The sequence below is a fragment of the Herpailurus yagouaroundi genome, unplaced genomic scaffold (genome assembly GCF_014898765.1).
Source record: "Herpailurus yagouaroundi ecotype Mexico unplaced genomic scaffold, PumYag 160, whole genome shotgun sequence".
NCBI classification, from domain to species: Eukaryota; Metazoa; Chordata; class Mammalia; order Carnivora; family Felidae; genus Herpailurus; species Herpailurus yagouaroundi.
In genome coordinates, this window is record NW_024412401.1 from 39,848,906 (window position 1) to 39,867,088 (window position 18,183).

General features: G+C 44.5%; 1 protein-coding gene across 5 annotated transcripts in view; it reads right to left on the reverse strand.

Moving 5' to 3' along the window:
• The window catches only part of ASTN2 (astrotactin 2), an 882,793-nt gene that overhangs the window by 105,347 nt on the left and 759,263 nt on the right, over positions 1–18,183 (reverse strand). The gene's annotated exons all lie outside the window — the stretch shown is intronic.

Below are 18,183 nucleotides of genomic sequence, written 5' to 3' on the forward strand. Positions count from 1 at the left end.
TCCCTTGCCATCCCTCAAATACAGTAGGCACACTCCCACCTCAGGGCCTTTGCATGTGCTTTTCTCTTTGCCAGAAACCTTCTTCCTCCAGGTCCCTCATCTCCTTCAGGTCTTTGCTCCAACGTTTCCCTTTTCTGACTACCTCATTTAAAATGATGTGGCCCCCTCCCAATTCTAACACTCTTTCTGCTTTTCCCTTCTGTATCACTTATCAAAATCTGATAAATTATATAAATTCTTATTTATTTTTTATTTATTTTTACTCTCTGTCTTCCTTTTCTTCTAGAGAGATATGTGAGGGTGACCCCAAATTTATGTGACATTGTGACACCCCCCCCCTCCAGAATGTTGACTCTATAAAAGAGGTTTTGTCTCTTTGGTTCACTGTTGTGTCCCCAGCACATACTACCTGGTACAGTAGGCATTCAATAAGGATTTACTGAATAAATGGATTAATGAACAAATGCTAAGTGTGGGTATGTTTGAAGGATAATGACAGGAGGGAAAGAATAAACATTTAGCACAAATTCTTTGCAAAGTGCATGGATTATAAAAATATTAGAAGACCAATATTATCTTCATTTTATAGATGAGTAAACTGAAGCTCAGAAAGGTAAAGTGATTTACCCAGTGCCACACAGCAAATAAGTACAGAAGCCCATGTACAAACCTAGATCTGATACGAATCACTAAAATGACTCAGGCTTGGTGATCTCAGGTGTAGAGGCCATCTCTCCCCATCCCAAACACCTCATTCATTCTGTGATGTCAGGCGCCTGACTACCTCCATGCTGAGCCAGTTAATAGCTCACCCTATAAACGGGTGCGTAAGAAAGTCTACTACAAGGCCGTCATCACTTGGTCAAGTTTGGCTGATCTCTGGGCTGGCCACATGATTAATTACAACTGGCTGTGGTCCCCTGCCTGGGGTCATTCAGAAATCCTTCACTCCTTGGCTGGGAGTCTATAGACTCATAGTGTTTGTTAGGGGATTCAAGAACTTCCTTTCTCCCTCCCTCCCTCCTTGATATCCTCCCACCTTTTTCTACTTCCCTTGTTCATTCATCCATCAGTTTTTCAGGGAGTTACATATTCGCTTAGTCATTCGTTCATGAATTCATATAGTCTTTCATTAATTTACTCATATATTGCTACTATATAATTTATAATATGTATTCATTCATAAAGGCATACATTGATCTGCTGATTCTCTTAATCAAACCAGGTATTGTAAAGGATCTTATGATAATTATTTTCATCTTGGAGCTCAGACGTCACCTCTCTAAGCATGATTTTCCCACTGAAGAAGGTTGAGTGGGGAGTCTCGATGGCACAAAATGTCTAAGCCACTTGTAACCAAAAGCCTCCTCCAATTCTTTACTTCCATGAGTTTAATTTGTATAAGATACAAGCCCAGCTCTACAAGAGTTCATAGCCTCGAAAAGTACATTTCAAACTTTTTTGACTGTGATTCATATATTTTACATCCCAGCGTAGCATGCATATATGACTGAAACAAAGCTTTATAAAATAACACTGACCCTTGATACACACAATATAATCTGATATATTCATTTTTTTAAATGTTGGCCACAATCCAGTAAGTTGATTTCATGACTCACTAATGGGTGTGTAATGACCTAAAGTTTGAACACTATAGACTAGAAAGTCTAGAGAAAGAGTTACAAGTAACATATAAGGCAAGATAGCTATTTGGACACCACCGTAGTCTCTCTGCTCCCATAATCTTTCAAATCCAACAGCCATCTACCTACTTATGTGGGTTCCATCTCTTCTTAAATGCCTCCTGACTTTCCTTCCCTGCATTCACTGTTCGTGCCATCTCTGCCAAATGGACCTGACTTCCTGCCTCCAGTCTTATCCCTCCACTCCATCCTCTAAACTGTAGTCAGTGATCGTTCTAAAATATGCACTTGATGAAAAGTCTGTAATACTCCTCACTTAGCTTCGCTCTACAAAATAAATAAATGTATCTAATTCCTTAGGTTTCCCTGGCCTTGATTCTTTCTCCAGGGTCATTTCCTGCTAATTCCACTCTTGTATCTTATGCTAAATCCATATGTTGGGTTGTTCACAAGTCCTTGAATCTTCTGTGCTGTTTCATGTCTCTGAGTCTTTGTTTTTGAAGATTTTTCTGTCTAGAATTCCCATTCCACTGACTACAGAGCTCACTTAAGGATCATCAAATCACATATTTCTCTGTGCAGACTTTGTTGAGGGGCCTCCTCAACCATCCCCTTTCTTTTTACACTACCCTGAATATCTGTGTACCCTCAAACTCCTGTTTGGATCAAGGACTGTGTTTCTCACTTCTCTTCATCCCCTGGACTCGGCAAAGTTCTTGGCACAAATTAGGTGCTTGGAAAATATTTTTAAAAGTGTATGAGGTACTCTGGGGAAGATGGGATTTGACTTGCTAATAACTGTGGCAGCCCTGAGAAGGCACCTTGGAAATCCAGCCATAGGGGGCTCAATTAACCAAAAGCCCAAGTCTGAGTTTTCCAAATTCCATCCCATTTGCACTGAGGCCACATTTCCTATAGGCTGCTGTCAGACAGTGACAGGACATGGTGCCAGGGGCACTGGGGCAGGCCCATTCCTATGAGACGCAAGACTCCCCCTTGGACAGTAGACCGTTTTCAGGACTCCTCCTTGATGGTCTTGCCAAATATTATTTAAGCCTCCATTCTCTCTCTCCTCTACTCAGGGTCAGCTTTGCACCATGCTCTGATGGTTTTCCCAGCCTTTGCAGTAACTGCCCATCTTCTCTCACACAGGTGTTTCCCCTAATAAAATACTTGACTGTTTCATCCCATCTCGGTGTCTGCTTCTTGGAGGGCCTGAACTAACACAATATGCTCAGTGTCTATATGAGAGGTGACATGATTGTGAACAACTGATGTGACTGAGGTTCAGTAGTGTGCCGGTAAATACTTAACAACAGGCTCTCTGGGGGGTGGGGGGGGAGACAAGGTCCTGATTTGTAGCACTGGCTGATGTCAATAGCTAGTCAATGTCAATTTTTCCACCACAGCCAGTGTCACACTGCCACTGTGATATCACTGAACATGGACTTGGAAAGAGATGTGCACAGTTGTCTTGAGGACAGAGTGCAAACCAGCTCTAGAGGACCTCCATGAGGTTCACAAGCCCAAGTTTCCTTCTTTCTGCTGGGCATCTTTTGATAGCCCACTGTAGTTCTGTTCACTCCTGAGTGCTCTTTCCAGGAGGGGCCCTGTAGCTAGCCTGTTCTGGAAGTTTCTGTCAAGTCACTGGGCTGGAAACCTTGTGGACCTGTAGCTAACCCATGGTTCCAGAGGGAGGATGGGGGGGAGGGTCTCCTGTTCCTAGACATGTAGGCTCTGCTAGGTGGAAGCAGTCATCTGCTGTATTCTTAGAGAAGGCTTGTGACACCAAACTGGCCTTGGATGACCTTTCTGGCTGTGATATGGAAGATGGTTTGAAGGAGAGAAGGAAGAAGACAGTAAGACCAATAAGAGGTGGTTTAAATAAGAGTTGTAAAGCCTGAGTGGAAGGTAGTATTGTAGGGATTATTTCATCAGGAAAATCAAGGAAGGAAGAAGTGGAGGGAAGGAGAAAGGGACGGAAGGAAAGAGAGAGAGGTGGAGAGAGGAAGGAAGGAAGCAAGGAAGGAAGGAAGCAAGGAAGGAAAGGAAGGAAGGAAGCAAGGAAAGAAGGAAGGAAGGAAGGGAAGGAAGGAAGGAAGGAAGGAAGGAAGGAAGGAAGGAAGGAAGGAAGGAAGGGAGGGAGGGAGGAAGGAAAGAAGGAAAGAAGGAAGGAAGGGAGGAAGGAAGGAAGGAGGGAGGGAGGGAAGGAGGAAAGGGAATAAAGACCAGTTATTATTGAGCCTTTACTACTTGCCAAGCTCATATTAGGCAGTTTCTTATTTCACTCCCCCATATAAATGCCAAGGTGAAAATTACTGTCTCCCATGTTACAGATGTAGAAAAGGAGCCTCAAAGAGGTTATGCCTTGAAAAACAATAATCGAAGAGATAGCAAAAATAGTAGCTAGTGTTCCTTGAGCCTTGACTGTACAGAGTAACTCACAGCAACCCTATGGGGTATTGCTATCATCCCAATTTAAAGATGTGATTAAACTACTAACAAATGATAGGAGTTGAAACTATAATCCAGACACCTTATCTCTTGACCAAGGTCTAAGTATCCTGCTTTAGATGCCATTAATAACACAGATTAAGTCCCCAAAGTCAGAAAACACACTTTTTCAGTTCTTCATGAATGAGGACAGAGATTAGGAAATGCACAATGTAAAAAAAGAAAGATTCTGAGACCCGTATTGCAGATGGAAAACCTGGGCTGCCCTCCCTGTTGTGGAAAGGATACTTGGAATTTCGGCTTAAGACTATCACTGGATGAGCCCACAGTGAACTCATCACATGGCAGAAGTTTGGGAGAGGCTTTAAGCTAAGTGGACTAAAGACCAAGAATAGTTAGAAAGAAAGTTAAATACATTTGAGAACAAAAGCAGCCACTGACCTCCCCATCCTGGGAATTGGAGTCTGTAGCCAAATCTCAGCAGACACAGCTGGATAATCCCAGTGTAAATCCCCTTGCTGAGTAAGAGATCCCACCAGAATAAACAACAATAATTGAACCCCATGGCCTCCTGGCTTTACCAGCTGGCCATTCTCAACACAGATAGCCTTTGAGGGGAGATGCTGGGCCAGTGACTCTACCAGAGTGAGCCTAGTCCTTCTCTGAACATAGGGCCAACTATCACATAATACTTGAATGGACAGGCACTAGCCAGAAATGAAGATAGGTAATGCCACCTAAGATGAAGCAGGAGTCTGATCAAACTGAGTCAGATGAGATTCAGGGGCTGGAGGACACCCCTTCCCAAAGAAACCAACTGGAAGACAGCAACTGGGTGATGTTGTAAAGAGATGTCCTTTCTAGACCAAGTGAGGCCTTTTGTTTGACCCTGACATCAACTGCTTTACCAATCCAGAAAGAAAAGTGATCATGCCAAGCTTGGTCCAGGGAGCAGCAGGAAAGGGAGGGGGGAGGGATCAGGGGCTCTAGGTCTTGATCAGCTCTGTGACCCTGAACAAGATAGTCTTCCTCTCTCAGTGGAGTTCTTGTCTCTCTACCTTGGAGGTAACCGCCCCTGCGCCCATCTTTCCATATTGGTCAGGAAGGCCACAGACCAGAGCAGTGAGTAGTGACAGCTAAGAGTCACTAAGGCCTGGTTTGCATCTCAGTGCTGTCGTCGGCTAGCTGTGCAGCCCATGGCAAGCCACCGCACATCTCTGAGTCTTGGTTTGCTTGTGTGTGAAAACGACAAATACTTACAGGAGCGCTGTGAACATCTGAGGAAACAACACATGCAAAGTGTTTAGGGTAGTTCCTGGCAGGACATTAAGTACTTAATAAATAGTTGCTAATATGATTATTAATCAAAACACAGCAGTAATAATTAAGTGTGTTATCAGACCTCAGCTTTCCTACCTGTAAAACGACCAGATGATCCCAATGTTCCTTCCACCTCTGCTGTTATCTGATAACCCACAGCAGATACTTGACAATACAAAAAAAAAAAAAAAGGAAAAAAAAAGGAATACGTGCTCCAGACCATGCAGACTGGAGGACAGAATTCTGATCTACTCAGCCTCAACCCACATTTGGCCTCACTAGTTTTCCCACTGTTGCTTTCTTCCTTGACCAACAGACACCTAAGGAAACCCAAGAAGCCAGAGACCCATCCTTGATACTCTACTCACACAGTAGACAGCCTGATGGCGGAGCCCAGGGCCTCACGGGGAACGGTGGGAACCAGCACGTCAGCACCCAAGCTGAGATCTGACACCAGGCAACAGATGATCCAGGCCCATGAGGAATGAGCGACAACTTCACAAACCAAGATTCCTCTTACTGGTAGGAGAGTCCAAAGTATGCCCTCATGTCATCTAACTCAGAGTCTTTTTGCTGTGACTTTCTCTCTCCCCTTTCTATTGGCTCTTGCTCAAGATCTGAAAAGCCACAGGAAGTACTTAATTATTACCATGTAGTGGAAAAGACAGGGGGCTTTGAAGTCAGACTGCTGGGTTTGAATCTGGAATTCCTAACTATGCTGCCTTGGGCAGGTGGCTTCCCATTTTCAGCCTTGGTTTCTTCATATGTACCGTGAGCTGTTAATCCATATTTTTCATGGTTTTTTTTATGAGCTTTAACTGACATAAAGGATATACAGTGCTTGGCACAGTACATGTAGCAGGTTTTCAATTAATGTTTACCCCCTTTGACCCCCTTTCCTTATCAATATAAAAAGACTCACATTCTATTTTTTAAGTTTATCGAGAAACACAGAGAGAGGGAGGGAGAGAGAGAGAGAATCCCAAGCAGGCTCTGCACACACTCGTGAACTGTGAGATCATGACCTGAGCTGAAGTCAAGAGTCCGACTCGACCAACTGAGCTACCCAGGCCCCCCAAGAATCATATTCTATATATTAATGTAACTTTTGCCCTCTGTTTCAAAAGGTTTACATTCTGTATCTCTTTATCTTATTAGACAGTACTTTGGAAAGTGAGTTTTGAGTATCTTATTTCTATGCCCAGCACCCTGCATTAGTCTGGACCAGAAGAGTTACTCAAGAAGGTTTGCTGATCAGAATCGGTTTCACTGGAAATCCTGCGATTCCATGAAGCGAGTTCTATTGACTTAGTTACATAATAAGCGAGCTTTGCCCAGTCCTTTACCTTCCCCATCTTCTCTGGAGGCACAGCCCTTCTTAGGTTCACAAGTTTTCCTGTTTTATTTTTAAAAACAAAAATCTTTTCCTCTTAAAAAAAAAAAAAAGAGAGAGAGAGAACAGAATATATCCTGAGAGTCTGAGAAAGAGCTTCTTTGCGATGCTGCAGCCTGGGGAAAGTCAAATCGGACTACAGGCAATGCATAGATCAGGATGAAACGAGATGGTTTGGTGCCTCTGCCCCTGCTGGACTGAGGCCTAAGCCCTGGCCCCAGGATGACCACTCACTTTCCTGGGGGTATCACTTGCCCCGTGATACATACAGCCCCAGCTGTAGACAGACACCATGTCTGTATGGCCTCCCAAGGATGCCACCCCAAACCAGCTTTCTCTCTGCTTCAGCAACTAGAGTGGAGGGGACAAGAGCCCAGGCGGAGGACCAGATCTGGTGTGTAACCCCTCGTCTTCCCCCGGGGGCTGTTCTTCACTCTATTTTGTTTCCCTGTCCTCTTTTCCATCCTCCTCAACCCTCTTTTTCTTCTCTCACCCTTTTCTGGCCTCCCTCTGGTTTCTCTTATAGAAACATTCACTGATTCCATTTACTAACCGACGCATGCAGACCGTGAGCGCGCGTGCTGTGTGCTAGGCGAGCGGCTGTCATCCAATGTGTCACGCATGCCCATTTGTGTTGGAGGGACCAACATGGTGCGCAGTACATCCAAATGTCTTTGCAGTATGCCTGCGGGGAGCTGGCTGTGTTTATGCATATCTTGTGTGCTTCTACTGCTTGGCCACGATTTGCCTCTGGGAGTGTCTGTTGTGTGTGGTGTGCTATCCCCAAGCTACGTGTCTCTGTATGTGTTGTGGGTCCACTCTGTGCGGTGTACCGTGTATGCCTATGTGCTTACCACGTGTGTCTCTGTTATCTGCCTTTTGTATACTGTACATGGCTTGAATGTCCCTGTGGGGTGATGTGTTTACACACGTGTGTGTCTACGTGTCCTCTTTATTGCTTAGCTAGGTGAGATCACCGTATTGTGTGTATTTGTGTGTGCTGGGCTGCCTTCATGTTGTGGTTCCGCAGCCTGTGATCCTGCGTGTGGTTGTCAAATCTCTTGGTTGTGTGCGTTGTGTATGTGGGATGTATTGTATTTGCTGTTTGTGCACATGCGGCTTGTTTCTCTGTGTCCCTGTCTGTGTGAAATGTGTCTGTGTTTCCCCTGCCAGCTCTTCCTCCCCTTCGAGCGCCCCAGCCTCCCTCCCTCCCGTCTCCTCCCTAGGCTGTGACCAGTCTCAGCTGACACCTTCGCTGCTCTGGCAACCCAAGAACAGCCTGGAGAAAGGTCAGCTGGCCACCTTCTCCCTGGGCCTGCCCAGATCCCAAGACTCTGGTGTTGTGTGGTGTGGGAGCGCCCTCTGTTGGCTGTGTGGACCACAAATGGCCTCTGCAACTGGGGCTTCCTCCTCCCTTTGCAGATCACCCCCAAGAGACTTCCAGCCTCATTAATAAAAGGCCTTAGAAGGGGGGAATTCCCATATCATTTCTCATTCAAAGAAAGAGACTTAAGATTGAAATAGGGTGTTATTAAGTGCACTGAGACACTGGGTACATACCAGATGCATTCCGAGTTGATGGTAAAGACTTCCCTGACCACGTACTCAGGTCACTGTCCCACTGAAACAAGACTGGAAAACATATACTGGCCCTCACTGGTGAAAGTAACAGCTACTCCCAATTTATATTCAAGGAGGTTCCAATCTCAACCCCACACTTACCTGATAATTTCACGCTTCCCACCACCACCCCCCAACTACCCCAGGCATTATTTCCCAAGGCTTCAATGTCCCCTTTGTGACAAGACCCAACGTTGACACCCCAGGGGTCCCATTCCAGAAAAAGGGAGGGGTCAATAGTGCAGGATAAACATTGAAAAGTTTCCAGTGGCTTGAACTTAAGGAAGTCGAAGGCACACTTGTGAGAGGGTTACACTTAGTGGAAGAAAAGTGAATGGTCACGGATGCACTCAGGACTTACAATGCCCTGGGTATGTGATTCTAAGACCCTCGACAGGAGGAGAAAGGATCCACGGGCTTACGTGTGGGCATGGGTGCACAGAGACACATATCCACACCAAAACGCAGAATTCTCAAACAGCCTTTGTGGCAAATGTCCCTGAAGTGTGGGGGCATGCATATTTCCCACTTCTTAACTTACAGAACAAACAGAACTTAAGACCATTATTTTCCACAAAAACATGGGTTTTCATTGCGTTCCTTCTTCTGGTGACTAACAGGATGCTGATAAGCAGTAGTTGTTTCTGTAAACTCAGTATGACAGGGTTGCAGGAGGACCCAAGGACCACATGGCCCAATCAGCCTCAAGTATGTTTTTCAGAACATCACTTCTCATGAGACATTAATAGTTATTTCAAGGTTATTTCAATAACAGTTATTAGAAATAGAAACAGTTATTTCAAGCAAAATAAGTTCGAAAAACACAGGGTTAACTAAAGTTTAACAGATTTCCTTCCCACATGTTTTCTTAGAGCCTTTAATATGATGATGATATATCTCACAAATTTCTGAAAAAGGGGGGGAATGTATGTAGTGTGTCTCAAAGTACACACATAATAGAATTTTTTTCTTTCCTAGAAATTTATGGGTGAAAACACTGCGTTTACACGTTGGCAAAGCAAGATCCCAAGTAGCATAATTCAATTACCATTAAATTACCACTTACTTTGATAATCAGATATTTTGTTTTTGAATGTTTGTTTTAATTCATGTCTTTGGACCTTAAAATAACGTGGGTAGATGGATACTATGAGATACTATGTTATCATGCTAAATTACAGATAAGAAGACAGACTCAAGGAGATAAAGTGACTTGTCCCAAGTCATGACATTGGTCAGTGATGACACAAGACTTGACAAGAGGCACATCTCTCTCCAAAACACATATACCTCTACTTTGTTAACTACTGCCGAGTCTAGCTTTACCAAAAGTTTAAATGTAGTCCCTGTCCTCAACAGCTATATATTGTACTTAAAGAGACCTTTTAAAAAAAGTTTTTTAATGTTTATTTATTTTTGAGAGAGAGAGACAGAGAGAGACAGAGGGAGAGAGAGACAGCATACAAGCAGGGGAGGGGCAGAGAGAGGGAGACACAGAATCTGGAGCAGGCTCCAGGCTCTGAGCTGTCAGCACAGCTGACATTAAAGAGACCTTTTAAAAAATACAATGCTAAAAATTAGTGGATAATAATTGGCATCACATATGGGAGATAAGGGAAAGAAAAAGAACTGGGAAGGAAGGTCAAGGAAAGCTTCCTGGAAGAGGTGAATTTCAACTGTGCTTTGAAGGATAGAGAAGGCTTATTAGATCAGGGGTCAGCAACATTTTATTTAAGGTAAAGGGCCAGATAGTCAATATTTTCTGCCTGTGAGCCATACAGTCTCTGCTGTAAGTACCTGACATCGCTGTTGGGAGTGTGAAAACAGCCCTAGATGATAAGTGAATGAATGGACATGGTTGTGTTCCAATAAAACTTTATTCACAAAACTTTATTCGCCCATGGACCCTAGTTTACCAATCCCTGAGTTGGATGGAGGGACAAGGGGAATGAGACCTTTCTGGACTAGAAGGATCTCTTCTACAAATGCAGTCAGCAGTACACTCAAGGGCCTTGCTCATAACTATTCACTTTCTAGTTCCCATTCCACCCCAACCCCACCTCAATTGTCTTCTAAACCCTGAGGGTAAACTCACTGTAGTTATGCAAAGAGAAGGCTGTCTTCATCTGAGATAAGCTGAACAAACAGCTCAAGGATCCCAGTGGAAGGTGCCTGGATTTAGTCTGTTGGGAAGGCAGAAAAAGCCAACAGACCTAGTTCTCTCTTGAAACGGGGGTTGGTCTCTTCCTCCAAAAAGTCAAGGCTAATGCTCAAGTGCTTACCTGTTTCTATACACTAGGTATGGAACAACCGCTCCTTTGCAGGTAGCCAACCTGATGTGCAGAGGTTCCAGTATTCATCAAATGTAATACGCCAGAACTACCTCTCTGTTCCTCCATCCCTAGCACGGGCCCAGTGAGTGGCATTACTCCTTGTACATTACACTTCAGTAGCTCTCTACTTAGTATAGGATCAAAATCAGGTGCTCCAGCCTGGCCTCAAGGCGCCGTACATGTGACCTCAAAGACTCAAGCCTCACTCTCCTCAGCATCCACTCCAGCTAAACTACGTTGGTCTCTGTGCCCTTGTGCACGATTTACAAGTTCCACACTTCGGGCCTCTGCACCTGTGCCTGGAATGCCCTCCCCCTTCCTTCCTTTTACCCTTGTCCTATCCTGTCCTTCAAGGCTCTACTCTTAACTCCTCCTACTTGGCGACTTAGCGAAGACATCCCATTCTCCCCTCTAAATCACCACAACCCAGACGCAGCATTTATTATGGGCAGTGTCCTTGGCTTTTTGTTTTGTTTTCCAAAATGAAACTTGGGGCACCTGGGTGGCTCAGTCGGTTGGGTGTATGACTTCAGCTCAGGTGATAATCTCACAGTTCATGGGGTTGGGCTCTGTGCTGACAGCTCAGAGCCTGGAGCCTGCTTCAGATGCTGTGTCTCCCTCTGTCTCTGCCCCTCCCCTGTTTGCACTCTCTCTCTCTCAAAAATAATATATATATATATAAAAACTTGTTAGTGATCATAAGAAATACAAACCTACTGTTTAAACACCCAAGCATTCTAAAAACTATGATGCAAAAAAAAAAAAAAAAAAAAAAGAAAGAAAAAAGAAAGAAAAGAAAAAGAAAGAGAGAGAAACTCAGATGGGTGATAAAGTCCAAAAAGATGTCAAGGGGTAATACAGCACAGTCTTTCAGGGAATGCAGATGCTCTGGTGTAAAGGACCCCTACAGAGGAATGACGAGAGAGAACGCTGGGAACGTGGCAGGGGCCAGAAACCAAAAATCCTAACTTTCTTTTTTTTTGCTCCCCTAAATTCTAAATTTCACTGAGTTTTGATTTAGAGATTGCTGGAGGAAAAAACAAAAACAAGAAAACAGATGCCATATCCCCACTAAGCACCTGGTTTAATACATAGTAGGTGGTCAATAAGTATTTGTTAAATTAACATAAGGCTGGACTTGGGGCCTTAGGCTAAGAAAACAACTCTAACTGGATTTCCTAGCATTGTTCCTATAGGAAAGGCATTGAGTGAGAGTCTGCAGTCGGAAGCTCAGGGGACTGGTGCCTGTGGATGGTCCCATAAACTAATTCCTTAATCATTTCCCCCTTAAAACAGAGAGTGTCTCCCCATCTATCCCAGCATGTGTACTGAAGCTAGGCAGGAGAATATGAGTGGACAAGTTCCACAGTGAGCTTCTGAGGGTGAACAGAAAGATACATTATGGGGAGTTAGCCATAAAAGGGTAGCTCTCTGGTGCCATGCTGGAAGGGGAGAAGCTCAAGGCACAGGGGGAGGAAAAGGTAAGGGAAACAAAAAGGGGAGAGGAATGAGCAGGAGTAGCCCTCTTGTCTGCATGCTGACCTTTGCAACCTGGAAAGTATTTTACAGAGTAGAAGAATCCTAAGTTTGGAAGAACCCAAAAGGTCACAGAAGCTGACCCCTCGGTCAACAAGCCAGTGCCATTTGGCCCCACTTTGAACCTTTCCAGTTATAGAAAACTAGCTCCTCTATATCCAGGAGGCGGGTGCAGGGCAGTGTCCAGGATGCAAGTGTAGACAATACGAAGAGGAAGGGGGACTAATCCCCTAAGAAGCATTTACTATATGTCAGGTGATCACTGGGCGTACTACCTACATTATTTCGTGTAACCCTCATGACAACCTCGTGAATGGGGATTAACGTCTCTGTTTTACAGGTAAGGAGAGTGGGGCTCAGAAATATTGAGTCATTGGACCTAATTACAAATCTGGTAAGTAGGGAAGCTGGAATTCAAATTCAGGATGGTTTACCATCAAGGCCCATGGGATTTTAGCCAAAAAGCAGCTTTGGCTCAGACTCATAAAAGGCCTGATGACTTAGGTAGCCCCCACAAAGGCCAGGGTAGAGGGGATGAGGACCCTGCCAGTTGGTATGGCTATGGGGGGTTGGGGGGGGGGAGTGTGAGAGGATGCCAGGCTGGGGCAGGAATACAGGAAATGCTTCAGGACAGGATTATGGCACATTGGCAAGGAAGGTCCCGAAGGCTCACATGTTTTCGGTTCTGTGTGCCTGTGCCTGCCCCATGGTGAACATTTGGGCACTCTCCTCTTCTCATCCCCTTCCCAAGCTTCAAACAAAAGAAGAAGAGAGTAGGGCTCAGGGAAACAAGAGTGTCCTGGCCTGATCCCATAATCACATAAAGCAAGCCCCACCCTGGATCTGTTACCAACTCTCCTGAAAAGCATCAGAAAATTCATCCCACACTCCCCCTTGCTTGCAAAGCCCTTTCATCCTCAGGCCCAGGCACTAGGGATACAGAAAGAACAACAACAATCACAGAAACCATGTCGCCAGTTCTTTCTATGCGCCAGGAGCTCTGCTAAGTGCTTTATGTGCATTTTCTTACCTAATCCCAACAACAACCTTGTGAGGTAGCCGCTGTCACTGTTCCTACTTTACAGACAGGCACTGAGGCTCAGATTAATTCATCCAAAGTGACAATCACTACGTGGGGGAGTGGGGATCTCAAATCTGAACCCAAGCACAGAAATCCAAAGACTCTCAAGGAACCAGCTCACAGTTCAGGGAAAGAGGTGTGCGTTGAGCACGAGGTGTGTGAACCCACAGAATCTGAGTCTGAAGTGCTGTCCAGGAGGCAAGTGGTGAGAAAAAAAGGAGGAAAGGCTAACCTTGTGAAAAGCACTTAATATATGCCAAGCCAAGCAAGGTCAGTTAGGTTGGTTGTCTCACTGAATTCTTCCTTCAACCCTGTGGAGAGGCAACTGATATGCCCATTTTACAGATGGGCAGTGTGGGGCTCAGGGATACTGAGTCCCTTGACCTAAGATGGAAGTCCAATTATTAGCAGGCTTGTAGGTGAAGCTCCTACAGCAGCCTCAAGTTGAGGGTGGGCTCTTAAGAGGGAATCTCATGCAAGGGTATCTCAGCAGAGGGATTACAGTGTGCAGTGGCCGAGGGAAGGGCGGCAGGCAGGGCTGGACCGGAAGTGAGGAGAGATAGGGCTGGAGAGACAAGAAGGGGTAAAATTTAGGAGAACCTTAAAAACCACACTAAGAAATGGGAACCTTATTCTGAAGGCAAAAGAGAATTATGATGGGTTTTAGAATCCTCCCACTGACTGCAAAGTGAAAAATCAGAGGGGTAAAAGGGTTAGGATGGATGGAGACAGGAAGACTAGTTAGGAGAACGTTACAGTAACCCAGGAGAGCAATGATGAGGACAGGGCCAAGGCCAAGGGTCAGTGTAGTCTGAAATGACAGCAATACAGTAATTTTATTAAAGGGAGACTGAGGCTCAGAAAGTTAAGTCCCGGTCACTGTTAAAACTGGAACAGGGGCGCCTGGGTGGCGCAGTCAGTTAAGCGTCCGACTTCAGCCAGGTCACGATCTCGCGGTCCGTGAGTTCGAGCCCCGCGTCAGGCTCTGGGCTGATGGCTCAGAGCCTGGAGCCTGTTTCCGATTCTGTGTCTCCCTCTCTCTCTGCCCCTCCCCTGTTCATGCTCTGTCCCAAAAATAAATAAATGTTGGAAAAAAAAAAAAAACTGGAACACAAACTCTGGTCTTCTGATTCTCAGGGATCTTTTTAAAACTGCATACATCCTTTTTTTTTTTTTTTTTTTAGAATTCTCTCTCTCACTCACTTCTACTATCTACCAGCATGAGTACATTTTTCATTACCCAGATAGGAGTTTTAGGATTCTCATTTTAAAAACGTGAAATCATGAGTTCAGAGAAGCAAAGAAACAATTGTGTCTAAAATAATGTAAATAGGATGCAGCAGAGCCAGGATTTGAATGCAAAGCTTGTATTTTTCCCACTCCACCCTGCAGATCCCCGATACAACACCATGGCTCTTTCATGCCCACACACTACCTCCCTTCCCATCAACTTTTTCTTAAGTTGGGTTTTTCAAATGGAAACAATACCAACTGAGGAAATAGAGTATGCAATACATTTTTGGATAAAGTTATTTTTGTCCACGGTGATTTCTCCCCCTCAGAAAGATTACAGAAGGTTCAGATCAGCAGAAAAGCAGCCTGGAAATTTCATGCTTTAACAAGTTCCAAATATTTTTGAATTATTATTTACTTATTTTCTTAGGAAGTAAATTCCACATTTGGGGGGGGGGGTGAGGCCAAGAAGTGGCCACATATCCCAGTTTTTGATTCACTCTCAAGAAGGAAAGCACCTGGAGAAACTGCAGCCCGCAATTATCAACTATCGATCTTCCACTATGGGTCCATTATACCCACTGGCTCATTTAATTATCGTGATGATCCCACAGGAGTGGTACGATTATCCCTATTTTATAGAGGGGGTAACTGATACCCAGAAAGATGAAGTTACACGCCCATTGTCATCCACATGGAAATGGAAGATTTGAAGACAGCATCTATCACAAATGTTTTTCTCTTCTGACTGTAATTTACTGCATCTATCTCCATAATTAGTCTAGTTTATCTCTCTTTGCTTTCCATCATTGATTTTATGAGCAGGTAGCAAATGCAAGCATCATCAGGGTTTAATGGGAGGAGCAGAGCACACACGACGCCTCCAAGCCCTACCAGCTTTTTCTTCCACCATCTTGCTGTTAGAGCTCTCCAAACAAAAGAGCAAAAAGACTATTGGTCTGTGAGTCAGGCCCCGAGGTCTAACGCTGGCTCTGCCAGGCCAAGGTGTGGGTCCACAGACAAACAACCTCCCTAACTGGCCCTAGTGTCATCATCTGTAAACTTAGGATGTTAGAAAGCAATGAGGCGCTCTCTGTGGTTCCATATTCTAAAATGTTAGTATCTCAGAAGAAATGCAGTGGGTCAGTTCTCAGAGCAAAGGTGAACACACACAGGACAGAAGAGGCAGAGATAAGACAATGTGGGGAGAGGGAGCGAAAGGGACTGAAACAGGGGAGGAGGCCTCTTAACAGTGGGGGCAAGAGGCAGCCCAAGGTTACAGCCTTGCCCTTTCATCTAGAGCCTTGCAGATAAACTTCAACCCAAGTCAAGGACCCATGGCCCTATGAAGAACATTGACTGAGGGCTGACTAGAATCTGGGATGGAGGAAAGGGAGCAAAAGAAAGCCAGTGACAGATCTTCCATTCACTTGAGATGCTGTATGACACCAGGCTGTGTTCTAAATTTGTTCTTTGCAGGAGGACAGCTGAGTTGGTGGCATAGAAGGGCCAGATGTAATTGCAAAGCCAGCCTGGTCTTCCCTCTTTTTTCCCTGGTTGCCATTTTCACATGAAAACCATAAAAGATCCCAGAAATGGGAGGTGCACTTAATGGGTTTTTTTGGCACCAAGAAATTAATCTTTTTTAAACCAAGGGGATTTTTTTCTCTTTCCTAAAGATCTTTGGCAAACAGAAGCTAAATTGCTTCCAGACCTCATGAAAGGTATTCTGTGCAAACGAGGTGTGATTTACACTTCCTTTAATTAGTCTGAACCCTGGAAAAAGAGAGAAATAATAGAAAACAAGAGCTATGTAGAAAACAAGTCCAAACAGCCCTAAAATAACAGTTTTGTAAAAGCATCAGTTGAGGGTGTTAGAAGGAAACCAATAACAAAAAACAACAAAAACAAAACAAAACAAAAAAATCCTTCTAGTTCTGGGAGTGGGGCAATTACAAGTGAATTGAAGTTTTGTTGGACTCCTTTCCCTGGGGATGGGGGAGGGGAGAAAGTTTGGCAGAAAGGAGCCTTAGTGTTCTCAGAGTTAAGTTTCAAGTTCTGGTTGACCTTCCTTCCGTTAAGCCTGTCTTTTCTGAGGGCATTTGGGGGTCTAGGGAGCCAGAGAGTCAGGGAAGGACAGGATAGTTCTCGAAATCGTGGACATTTCACCAAGTCTGTCTCCTACCTGGGTTGAACATACAGCATTTAGGAAGAGGAATGGTTTTTGGAACACAGACCTATACTCAAGCTTTGGCTCTGCTGTTTACAGCCAGAGTGACTCTGGACAACCCCAGTCTGCAATCTGTTGACCACTCCCTTACTCCTTGAAGCTCTCATTTCCTGGCTGCCTGATTCCCCCTCCTCCACACACCCTTCTTATTGTCCCATCAGGTTGCTCCTTTTTACTATCTTTTGCAGATTCAAGCTCATCTACCTGGAGGTTAGTTGCTGGGGTTGCTCAAGGCTCAGTCCCAAACCCACTTCCACTGGTCAATTGACTTTATCAAGATGATATATCCATTGTGCATTGTTCCATCTTTCATCTGATTTATTCTCAGAGTCTTATTGCCTGGCCACATCTTCTCCTTTGTTGGGTCCTCATAGCCAAATGTGTTGCTACATCTTTTAATTGAATGTTTCCAAGTATCTCAGATATAACATATCCAAAACTGAACTCAGGATCTTCCACCTTAATCAGGTCCACTCCCCAGAGAAGACCATCCCCCTCCATGCACATATTATCCTTGGCCCACATTATCCTTCACCCTCTATCTGGTGCAATGTCATGGCCAGTTGATTTCATCTCTGCCCTGACATTGCATTATTTGAGCCAATCTTGCCCCTTCTCTGTGCAAAATGGACAGAGATGTGCATGGCCTTGTTGACAGTGTGCAACAACTCAATGGTGATCATCTCCGCCTCTTACTCAGCTCACCTGTAGTCTATGATGGACTCTGGATCCATCCAGATCCCACAGCCTGGGCCCAGGAACTCTTAGAGGAGTTTAAGTTTAAGGAGACAATTAGGAGCCAGCAAGATAAGCCTCTGGTGTGAATCTTATCTTTATTTTCACTAATCCCATTCCTTCTGACTACTCATCTCCCTCAGGGAAAAAAGAAAAAAAAACCCACAAAAACAAATTGTCATACCTTTTGGGTGTTGGAATGGAATACCGAACCTGATGTACTGCACAAACTTAAAGAATAATTTCATCTTACCTTTAGAATGTTTAAGAGGCTAAGGCTCCATTATACCACTAGAATCCTTGAAATCATAAGGCCAGTCTCAACGATAATTGCACTGGCCATACATACGTGATTGAAGAGTCATAAACCAGAGGACCTGGGCTCAAGTCCTAGCTCTGTCTCTAACTCACCACCCTTATTCTCAAGGACTTCATCATCTCTGTACAAGAAAGGGGTTTATACTTGGTGAGTTACATGGGTTCTGTCAGCTCAAACATTTACAGGACTGTTATTATAAACCATGCAGAGAAGGAGAGAGGGATCCAGGGAGACTCTTCTTTGCAGATTCCCTAGAAAATCATGGATCTTCCCCATGAAAGGA